The sequence below is a fragment of the Limulus polyphemus genome, unplaced genomic scaffold, assembly GCF_000517525.1.
Source record: "Limulus polyphemus unplaced genomic scaffold, Limulus_polyphemus-2.1.2 Scaffold48, whole genome shotgun sequence".
NCBI lineage: Eukaryota > Metazoa > Arthropoda > Merostomata > Xiphosura > Limulidae > Limulus > Limulus polyphemus.
This window is the reverse complement of record NW_013665658.1, coordinates 1,040,842-1,050,755: the sequence shown is the minus strand read 5'-3', so window position 1 is coordinate 1,050,755 and position 9,914 is coordinate 1,040,842. Positions and strand designations below refer to the sequence as shown.

General features: G+C 31.9%; 1 long non-coding RNA gene across 3 annotated transcripts in view; it reads right to left on the bottom strand.

Annotated features, from left to right (window-relative positions):
* LOC111086658 overlaps positions 1–9,914 on the bottom strand; it is a 14,894-nt gene that overhangs the window by 3,783 nt on the left and 1,197 nt on the right. For 2 of the 3 annotated variants that reach the window (XR_002611394.1, XR_002611395.1), the window contains exon 2: positions 9,468–9,578. This is a non-coding gene — a long non-coding RNA (uncharacterized LOC111086658). Of the gene's footprint in view, positions 1–4,047; positions 4,946–9,467; positions 9,579–9,914 lie in introns of those variants that run through there. The other variant, XR_002611396.1, reaches the window with a different exon arrangement.

Here is a 9,914-nt window from a genome sequence, read left to right as displayed (position 1 = left end):
ACCACAACTTGTAGTTAGGAGAGCAAGATGTGGGTGCTCAAGACCACAACTTGTAGTTAGGAGAGCAAGATGTGGGTGCTCAAGACCACAACTTGTATTTCTTTGGATAATTTTATTTGATTTTTTAAAATTTCTTCACGTAAGACTGGCGAACGAAAGTTAAGACTGACAGATAGATGGTGTATCCCCACCGCAATGTTGGTCCTACTTCCATAGTGACCTCCAAAACCAAGGGAACATTTTATATCCTACATTATAGCCTGTACCCTGGGGATCCTTTTAATTTATCAGCTTTTTCAACTTTGTTTTTTTCTTTACAGCCACAACTTATTTCCTTTATTAAGGTCTCTAAATTTATTTTTGATGAATTATGAATTTTTTATAGACATGTTTTCCTTGTGTGTTTGGTTTCATATATAATGTTTACCAATCTCCACTGCAACATATATTTATTTGCGCGTGAAACTACATAAAAAGGAAAACATTATACAATTTAAACACACTTGGTTGTGGAATTTTTCATCTTCATCTGTTCATTTTTCTGGAAATCCAAATCTATATATGTCCAGCTGGTTTAGAACGAACAAAGCACCATCCAGATTGACTTCTGAGTAAACAAAAAAACAAGAAGCCTTGACATTTCGCTCAACCACTGCACGTCAGTTATCTAAAAACCAATATTTTACTTTTTTCCGCAATGTAAACATCCGAGCTATCTTAGGATCAGAGAGTTCATGAGGTTTCCAACTCATTTTTTATGTTTGTATTTTTAAACTATTAGTAATAATGCCTATTTTATAATTAATATCTGAATAATTCGGACTCAACATCTGTGAAGACATTCGTTCTGTCTGTGGTAGAGTGGAATCATTAGAACGACCAGTTCAGTAAGTACTTTGTTAAGTACTATCCGCACAGAGTTTCATCTTTTGAATCGAACGTATTTAAACTTCATTTAAAACTTACCAAATATGACTACATTCCGAAAGTTTATCGATTAATCTCTACACAGAAATGCATGAACGATTCTCTTTCCATATATGCCTCTCGTTGGATATACGGTTAGCTTCAGACTTATAAAACTAAACGAAAAACTCGGGATTGAATTCCGACGGTAGATATGGCGTACGTAGTCCACTGTGTATCTTTGCGCAAAACCAACCAAACGAATATTACGATAAAAATTATTTAGAATAAGATTGTGTTCGCTTTCCGTTGGCTTAGCGGTAAGATTGAAAACTAAAGTTTGGGGTTCTATGTCAGTGGAGAGCTCATCACATATAGTATATTGTCAAGCACCCCTTTAACTCCACGATGACTCACCAGTAAGGATATATAGGTTTGTAACGCTAATATTCGGGGCTCGATCCCAGTGGTAGTCACAGCTTAGTCAGCCCATTGAGCAGTTTTGTGAGAGAAGCTAACGATATTTGACCTAAGATGGCTCAATAGTAGGCTTTAGGGATTTTAACTCTAAAATTAAGTGTTCTACCCTTAAGGAGAACACAGGGGAATTAACTGATTCTGCAGCTTTGCACCCAAACAAACGATACTTTATAGTCGCACGTAGCCTAGTAGTTAACGTGCCAAGGCTCTTAATTCTAGAATTAAAGGCTCTTGACTCGCTACTACAAAAGCACACCAGGCACACTGGAGCCATGGGTTTGCTATAAGAGTACCGAACAAATCCCACTTTTCAAGCAGATAAAAAGCCAAAGAAAGAGTTGGTAACAAGCGTTTTAAATATCTGACTTCTCTTTAGTATACTATTTCAAAACTAGGGAGCGCTATGATAGGTAACCCTTGTATAGTTTTTAGCAAATTTCTTGACCAAGCGAATCTAACAAAAAGTTTCCATCTATACTTTTAACATACAATCTACAGCTTTCATTCCAAAATGAAACACACAACTAACATATTAAAATATTAACGTACACCGATGGGTCAACGGTATGTTTACAGATTTTCAAGTCTAAAATTTGGAGTTGAATTCTACCCAAGATGGAGAGAGCGCAGATAGCTTATTGTGTCGTTTTGTGTCCCAACAACCACACAATATATGAAAAATGTCTTATTATCATATTACCCTTAGAAAGCGCACACGAAATACCTTCCAAGATGCTATAATTTTTACATAAATCTGAAAAACATTTTCATATCATCGCTTCGTATGTCGCGTAATATCATCAAATGATGAAGTAATATTGTTGAACTTGAAATACAGTTTTTCTTTCGTATGCAAATTTGTATTGATAAGGGAATGAACATATAACAATGCACGGAGTTTGGTAGAAGTAATATCTTTATTCCATTTTTAAAAGCGAAAATAGGAACTCCGGGTGCAAACATCTTTCTACCATAAAAGAATCGAAGGATATTAGAGAAAAAATATCTTCGTAACTGACATTTAGCTCTGTTAGTGATACTTGAAATACTCTACGTTTGAACTGTTTCTTGGCTCTCTAAATAGCTCTCAAGAATATATCCAATTTCCTAAAGAAAAATAATCTTGTATCAATAAAATATAAACTTCTGTTGAGTGATAATTTTAAGGACCTGGTGTGGCCTAGGGGTTCGCGTGAAGCTGAGTGATTCGCGGCCTATTCACAAGAACACACGTGCCGCAGTTTGTAATGTGAGAGTAAAAACAAACTATTCGGTCAGACAAGAACAGCCCAAGGATTGGCGGTGGGGGCTAATGGATAATAACCTCCCCTTTAGTATATCTGTTAAAGTTAAGGGACGACTGTCTGCAGTATTTTAACTGAAAATATTTTAAAGAACCTCAGTATAAGAAATGAATTCTTTTGAGAGTTTTTATTGTTGTTGTTTACATATTTTCCGTTAAAATGCGGAACTTTGTAAACGTTTGGGGAAATATTCTGCCCGTACGTTATGATTTTATTACTTTAAATAACGTTAATAATATAAATATCTTATATTTAATGTAGAATTTAAGATCGTATGTGTCTCTATTGTTTATTTGTTTGTTTGTTATTACGCACAAAGCTACACAATGAGTTATCAGTGCTCTGCTTGCTACAGGTATCGAAACCTAATTTTTAGCATTATAAGCCTCGTACTTGACACTGAGGGCCGTCTCAATTCGATTTTATTTTTTGTTTGTTATTAAGCTCAAAGTTATACAGTAGCTATCTTTATTGTATCTATTACAGGTATAAATACCTGGTTTTTAGCGTTATAAGCCTTCAGACTTACCGCTGAGCCGCTGAGGGGTATTGTTTCGAAGAATATAAGTGTAAATAAAATCTAAATTCTGAATGCAGCTTCTAATTAAGATTTTTAAGAGTATTCTAAGCCAATCAATCGTCTTTCTTTTCTTTTATTGTTATAAAATGTTTAGCTTCATTTCGTACTGGTAAAAACAAAACTGATTAGTTGTTGTATGAAGAGTTCTTGTCTTTTCATTTACAATTATCAACAAAATAACTTGAAAGTAAACTTGATAGACCACACTCCACAGTTCGGGGCCATGGATACAGTATAAGGGCAAGTAAGTATTCGTTCAGACAAGAGCTTGTGGTGAGTGATGTTGACTGGTTGCCTTTCCACTAGTCTTCCAGTTCTAAATTAGAAACGGGTAGTGCAGGTAGTTCTTGTTTATCTTTGCACTAATATCCGAAATAAAGAAACAGATGTTTTGTTCAGGGTATATAGGTAAAGATGTGCTACCGAAACGTTGGGAAATAAAGGTTTATTTCATCTGAAGTCAAAGGTCATACAATTACTTAAGCATGTCAAAACACTTCACCCTACAACAGGATCCGAAAAAGTACCGCATTTCATTCTTAATTTAATCAGCTGGTGTAATTATGTTTTTAGATTTTTGCTGTCCACAGTAAATATATATATAAGATTTGAATAATAACATTAGTGCTACAATTTACAATTCTAAATTATTCAGCAGACAAGCTGTTTAAGGTTCTAGAAATAAATGTGAAGCCTCCTATGTCCTTCGATTCGCCACCTAATCACTGAGTTATAACGGTTTCGGAAAATTTCACCCCTCATGAATAACCCTGGACAAAAGCAAATTTTAAAAAATAACGCTAAGATTCTTATAGTGGTAGACTGTGTATTATAAATGTGATGACTTTTACTCACTGTTGATTTGAAGAATACGTAGCATTTATGCTACCAATTTATTCTTCTGAATTATTCAGAGGACAAACTGATTAAAGACATTCTTATTTTCAATTTTTTTAAACATAACTTAACTTTTTTATCTTGCATTTTAAAAAAGAAGATATCTGAGCATGTAAAATAAGACACGTATGGAAAAAGACTATCACAGTTGGAATTAAAAAAACAAACTTATAACGTTCTGGTACTTTGTAAAGAAAACAAAGAATTTTCAAAGGAAAAGTCTCTAGTAAAGGCCTATTATAAAACTCAATATGATAATAAAAGCCTGTAGGAAGAAAGTGACGTTGTCAAACTTTTAAAGATTCTTTTTCAGTTGCATTTAAAAGGTTTATATATCAGATAAATCAATGAAATCACTTCAGCATAATTTTCAGTAAAACAATAAAACCCTTAGAATATCACCATATTGTGCTTTACAGCACGAGTTACCAAATAATTTTATCCTCACCACTAATTTTTCCATTAAGCTGTTTTCTATAAAAGAGAACACTCGAAGATTCCACTAATCATCCATACATAAACAAAGTTTGCTTTAATATGGATACTTCTCGAGGCCGAAGAGTGGTCTGCTTGCCAACTTATTGGTTACTATCTTTTTCTTCTCATATTTGCTTGGGAGATAACAATCTAAGAGGAAATTAGATGTGGTCGAACAATTGTTAGACTCAACAATTAAGTGTGGTTGAACATTGGTTTGACTCAACAATTAGGTACTGTTGAACAATGGTTTGACAAGCTGGCTCAGCAGTATTAATAATTTAACCTTATTTACAGAAAACTGTAAAGAAATTGAATTTCATTATTACTCAATATTATCACGAAATGAATCAAATACTCAAAAATTATAAGGAAATACAATCACATTAGTACCACATGAGGGGCTGTTAGAGTGTAAGGACGAAGGTGTTAGTTTGTTTGTTTGCTATTAAGCACAAAACTGCACAATGGACTATCTGTGTTCTGCTCACAAAAGGTATCGAAACCTGATTTTTAGCGTTATAAACATTTAGACTTACCTCTGAGCAACCAGAAAAGCAAGGTCAGAAAAAAAAACTATGTTCTTGGATTTTAGTTTTTATAATTAGATCCAGTTTGATATCCTTTTTAATTTCTTATAAATATTTTAATTAGTTTCGAGTTATCTTGAAATTATAATAATGAACTAGTATTAATTTACTTAATTTGTACAATTTTATATTAAATGACTATTATGACTAAACTATGCTTACATTTGTTTGCCTGTTACTATAGTGTTGAGCTGATAAGATATGTAGTAAATGAGTACTCCTATTCGTTATTGTTAAGACAATAATGTGTGAGTAAAAGAAATAGAACAACCTTAGTGTGATTCTATAAATATGTCAGTATTTATTAGCACCTTTAACGTGTCACAAGTGTAAGAAAGCAAGGTTGTTTGGGTGAATTTTCCATGTTATACTACTATCCCAGCGGTGCTGCATCCCCTTGATAACGATGTAAAACCGAAATGTTGAGAAATAAAGTTTTATTTCATATGAAGTCAAAGGTCGTTAAATTATGCTTCAGCTAGCATTACCGTAACTACACCTCCCCCCCTCCAAAAAAAAAGTCAGTTCGACATTAAGTTGAATGGACTGATGATTTAGTGCTAACCTTTCTTGTAACGTGCAGAGGTTTGTGACAGAACCTACAGACTGTCCGTGTTATTCCAATTTTAAAAACAAATAGACACAGTGGCAAGAAGCAGCTTGATTCTAATTCTAATACACACAAACACGCACACATATATATATATTAAGATAACAAGGGACCTATTGGTACAGCTAGGTTGTCCTATATATTAAACTAAACTTCAAAATAAGAATAGAACTCTCAAAGTTATCAATAACATATTCATCAAACCTTCTCTTAAACTCACTTAAAATTACTGCCTCCACGACATCCGAAGGTAAGTCACATGAAAGGCTAACCACCCTGTTAGAAAAATAAAACTGTTTTAACTGAAGATGATTCTTATTCTGACACAACTTATATTTGCGTACCCAAGTCCTACTACTCTCACCATTGAATAGAAAAAAATATGATGCATCATTACTATCAATTTCCTTAACAAACTTAAACATTTCAATCAGATCTTCTTTAACCCTTTTTTTCAAGGAAACATTTCAGACATCTTAACATATCCTCGTACGACAACCTTTTGATCACAGGTATCATCCTAGTAGCCCTCTTCTGAACTTATTTTAACAATTTAATATCCATCCTAAGGTAAAAAGCCCAAGGTTGAAAACAGTACACTAAATGTGACCTAACCAATGAGCTATACAATGACATTATAACCTCTTTAGACTTGTATTCATTATTTATGGAGAAACAACCTAAAATTCTATTTGTCCTGGCTCTAGCAACGGCGCATTGCTTAGGTGGCTTAATAGACTGATCAACCAGAATACCAATATCCTTTTCTTTCATAACACTGTTAAGGTTGTTCCCATCAAAATTATACAAATGAAAGAAAGATACCCTGCATGCATTATCTTGCATTTATATAAAACTAAGTTTTCAAGCCAAGCCCTCATAGAAAGAAGGGCAAACAAGCTTAAAAATATAAAATGTTTCTCGAAATATTTTTACAAGCGTGAAACGTAAGAGTATTTATATAATTAGGTGAAAAAACAAAACAATAAAAAACATTTCTTAACAAATGATCTATTGTTTTCAAGATAACTGGGTCTCAGAAATCATTTAAAGAACAACCAATACTACTGTACTTTGTATGCTGTTAATTTGTTTTCGTTACAGGAGAAATATGTACTGAATATTCCATACTTGTGTTTTTGATGTTTTATATCTGGTTAAGAAACTGTTATATATAAATCCAGCTTGACATGTATATTGTGAACAGTACTATAATTTTTCGTATATACAAAAATAAACAATTTAACTAACAGTAAAAAAACTACGATGTATTTCCTGGAGACATTTTATTTGTGTTTTAAATGGCTAACCAAACTCACCGAGTTAAATATGATTTGTTTTTGAAGCAATATTAGTTACGACAACTGAACAGTTACATGTTTTAGTAATGATAAACATAGCGCTTTACGTGAAATAAAATAAACATATCTGATGTCAAATACAATTTACCGTTTATAGGGTGTACGAAAAGTAGGTTACTAGGAATGAATTTCTGTACACGATTACAGAGTCATTCTCTTAAAAAGTCCGTCCTCAAAATCGATAATGTTATGAACTAGATTTTCATTGCTTCAATTTAGATTTTTATAGGAGAATTTTCTGATGGTAATTATTTTTTAATGATCAATGGACTGCAGAATATTGAGGAAAAACGACACAGTTATACATACGGACATAAGCAATCGATTAGTGTGACAGTGCCATTGACTATGATGAATATAAAAATAGTATTCAATGAGAGTTATCGAGTTTTTTTTCTGTTATTCGATTACTTGATGAGTTACGTGTTTCATTATCTAACAAAGTTGGACATTGTATTTGAGATTAGGCTTACATTTAATTGTGGAGATAGTGTTGAAACATTGTTTGTGCAGTTAAGGCCTACGAACGACAAGTGAATGTGGCTGTAGAAACGTCATAGAAAATAAGAAGAAATATGTTTATTATATATTGTTAGGTGCACAGAACTTCGCGTTATTTTCACTATGTAATCTAAAAGAACTTGACAAGCGATAGAAGCCCCCCCCCCCGTGGCACAGCTGTACGTTTGCGGACTTACAGCGCTAGAAACAGGGTTTCGATACCCGTGTTGGGTAGACCACAAATAGCCCATTGTGTAGGTTTGTGCTTAACTACAAACAGAAAATTAAAACGATAGAAGAGGATACGCACATCAATATTTTAGTACACTAACATTGTATTTTAATATGTTGACAGTATATTTCAATAAAATAGCAATATATTTCAATGCAATAACAATATGTTACAGTACTCTAACAATATGTTTCAATTCAATAATAACAACTTTCAATGCAATAACAATATGTTACAGTACTCTAACAATATGTTTCAATTCAATAATAACAAATTTCAATGCAATAACAATATGTTACAGTACTCTAACAATATGTTTCAATTCAATAATTTCAATACACTAACTACGTATTCAAATACAATACCAATATATGTCAATATACTAACACCAAATTCCAGCACACTAATGACATATTTCAATACAATAACAACATATTTCAATACACTAGTCACATATTTCAAATATACTAACAACATATTTCAATACACTAATAATATGTTTCACTAAATTAACATCATATTCCAATACACCAATATAATGTTTCAGTAAATTAACATAATATTCCAATACATAATGTTTCAATACAATAACAACATACTTTAATAAGCTAACACCATGTTTAAACCATGTTTATTATATTTCAGTACCAAAACAGCACGATTAAATACACTAAAATCTTATTATAATGCATTCAAGGTACTTTCGAATACACTAACATCATATATTAATACACTAGTTAATACACTAACACAATATTTCAGTATACTAGCACAATATTATAATACACTAGCATTGCATTCTATTATACTATAATCATATTTCAACAGACTAACAATAAGTTTCATTTCACCAACGTCATATTTTCATACACTAACAGCTTAGTTTAATATAATAACATTGTATTTGAATACACTAACAATCACCTTTCATTAGACTAACATCATATTTCAGTGCATTACTCATAGAGCATTTTTAGGACTGTGTTCTGATTTTGATAAACATAAGTTTGTTGTAGAAGTCAACCTAATATGTTATATTTTAATATTTACACTAACATGATACTTTAACTCGCCCAAAATATATTTCAATTCAATAACATTATGTTTCAATTCAATAACATTATGTTTCAATACATTAACAACATATTTCAATAACATATTGTATCAATAATACATTAACAGCATATTTCAATACACTAATATCACATTTGTACCCATTAACACAAAATATGAATACTCTAAAGAGGTATTAAAATACACTAAAACATACATAACAACATATTCCACATAACTAACATTAATATCTCATTATATTTTTAGCTTAAGGTAACTTTTCCTAAACATATTTACAAAATATAATTTTGTGTTAGTATGAATTATTTTCCTATTAGCAATTAAACATTTTTGTATGCATTAAATGTAACTAGAACTATTTATATATGATATATTAAATAGTTATAACTGAAAGTTATAAAATACAATAAATAGGAATATAAGAAAGGTCTGAAATGTATTGATATCGAACTTACTGTAGGAGTTAGTGTTCTTTCGTTAAGCAGTCGTGATATGTAGCTGCAACTAACATGTATCTGACTGTTGTTTCACCTGTAACTGATACCCCGTAACGAGGTACTTTTCATCTGTTTGGAGATAGATTTTAAATTCTTTATTGACTTGTGATAGAGACAAGTTACAACACTTTACATTAATTAGCGTTACTTTATGAGTTACCATCTACTCACCAGAGAAAATATATATCTATATAGATATTTGAAGAACACAGAGCAAGAATATTATTAATTTATCTTTCTATATTATTAAACAGGCAAATTGTCTATCATAAGGCATTTTGAACACAGAAAACCAGAATTGTGAAAGTCAGCGAGACACAAGAGGGAATCCTCAACAGACGCGGCACTTGAAATTCTTTTTGGCAGGATTCGAGTAAAATATTTTATGAGACCTTGAGAGTGGTG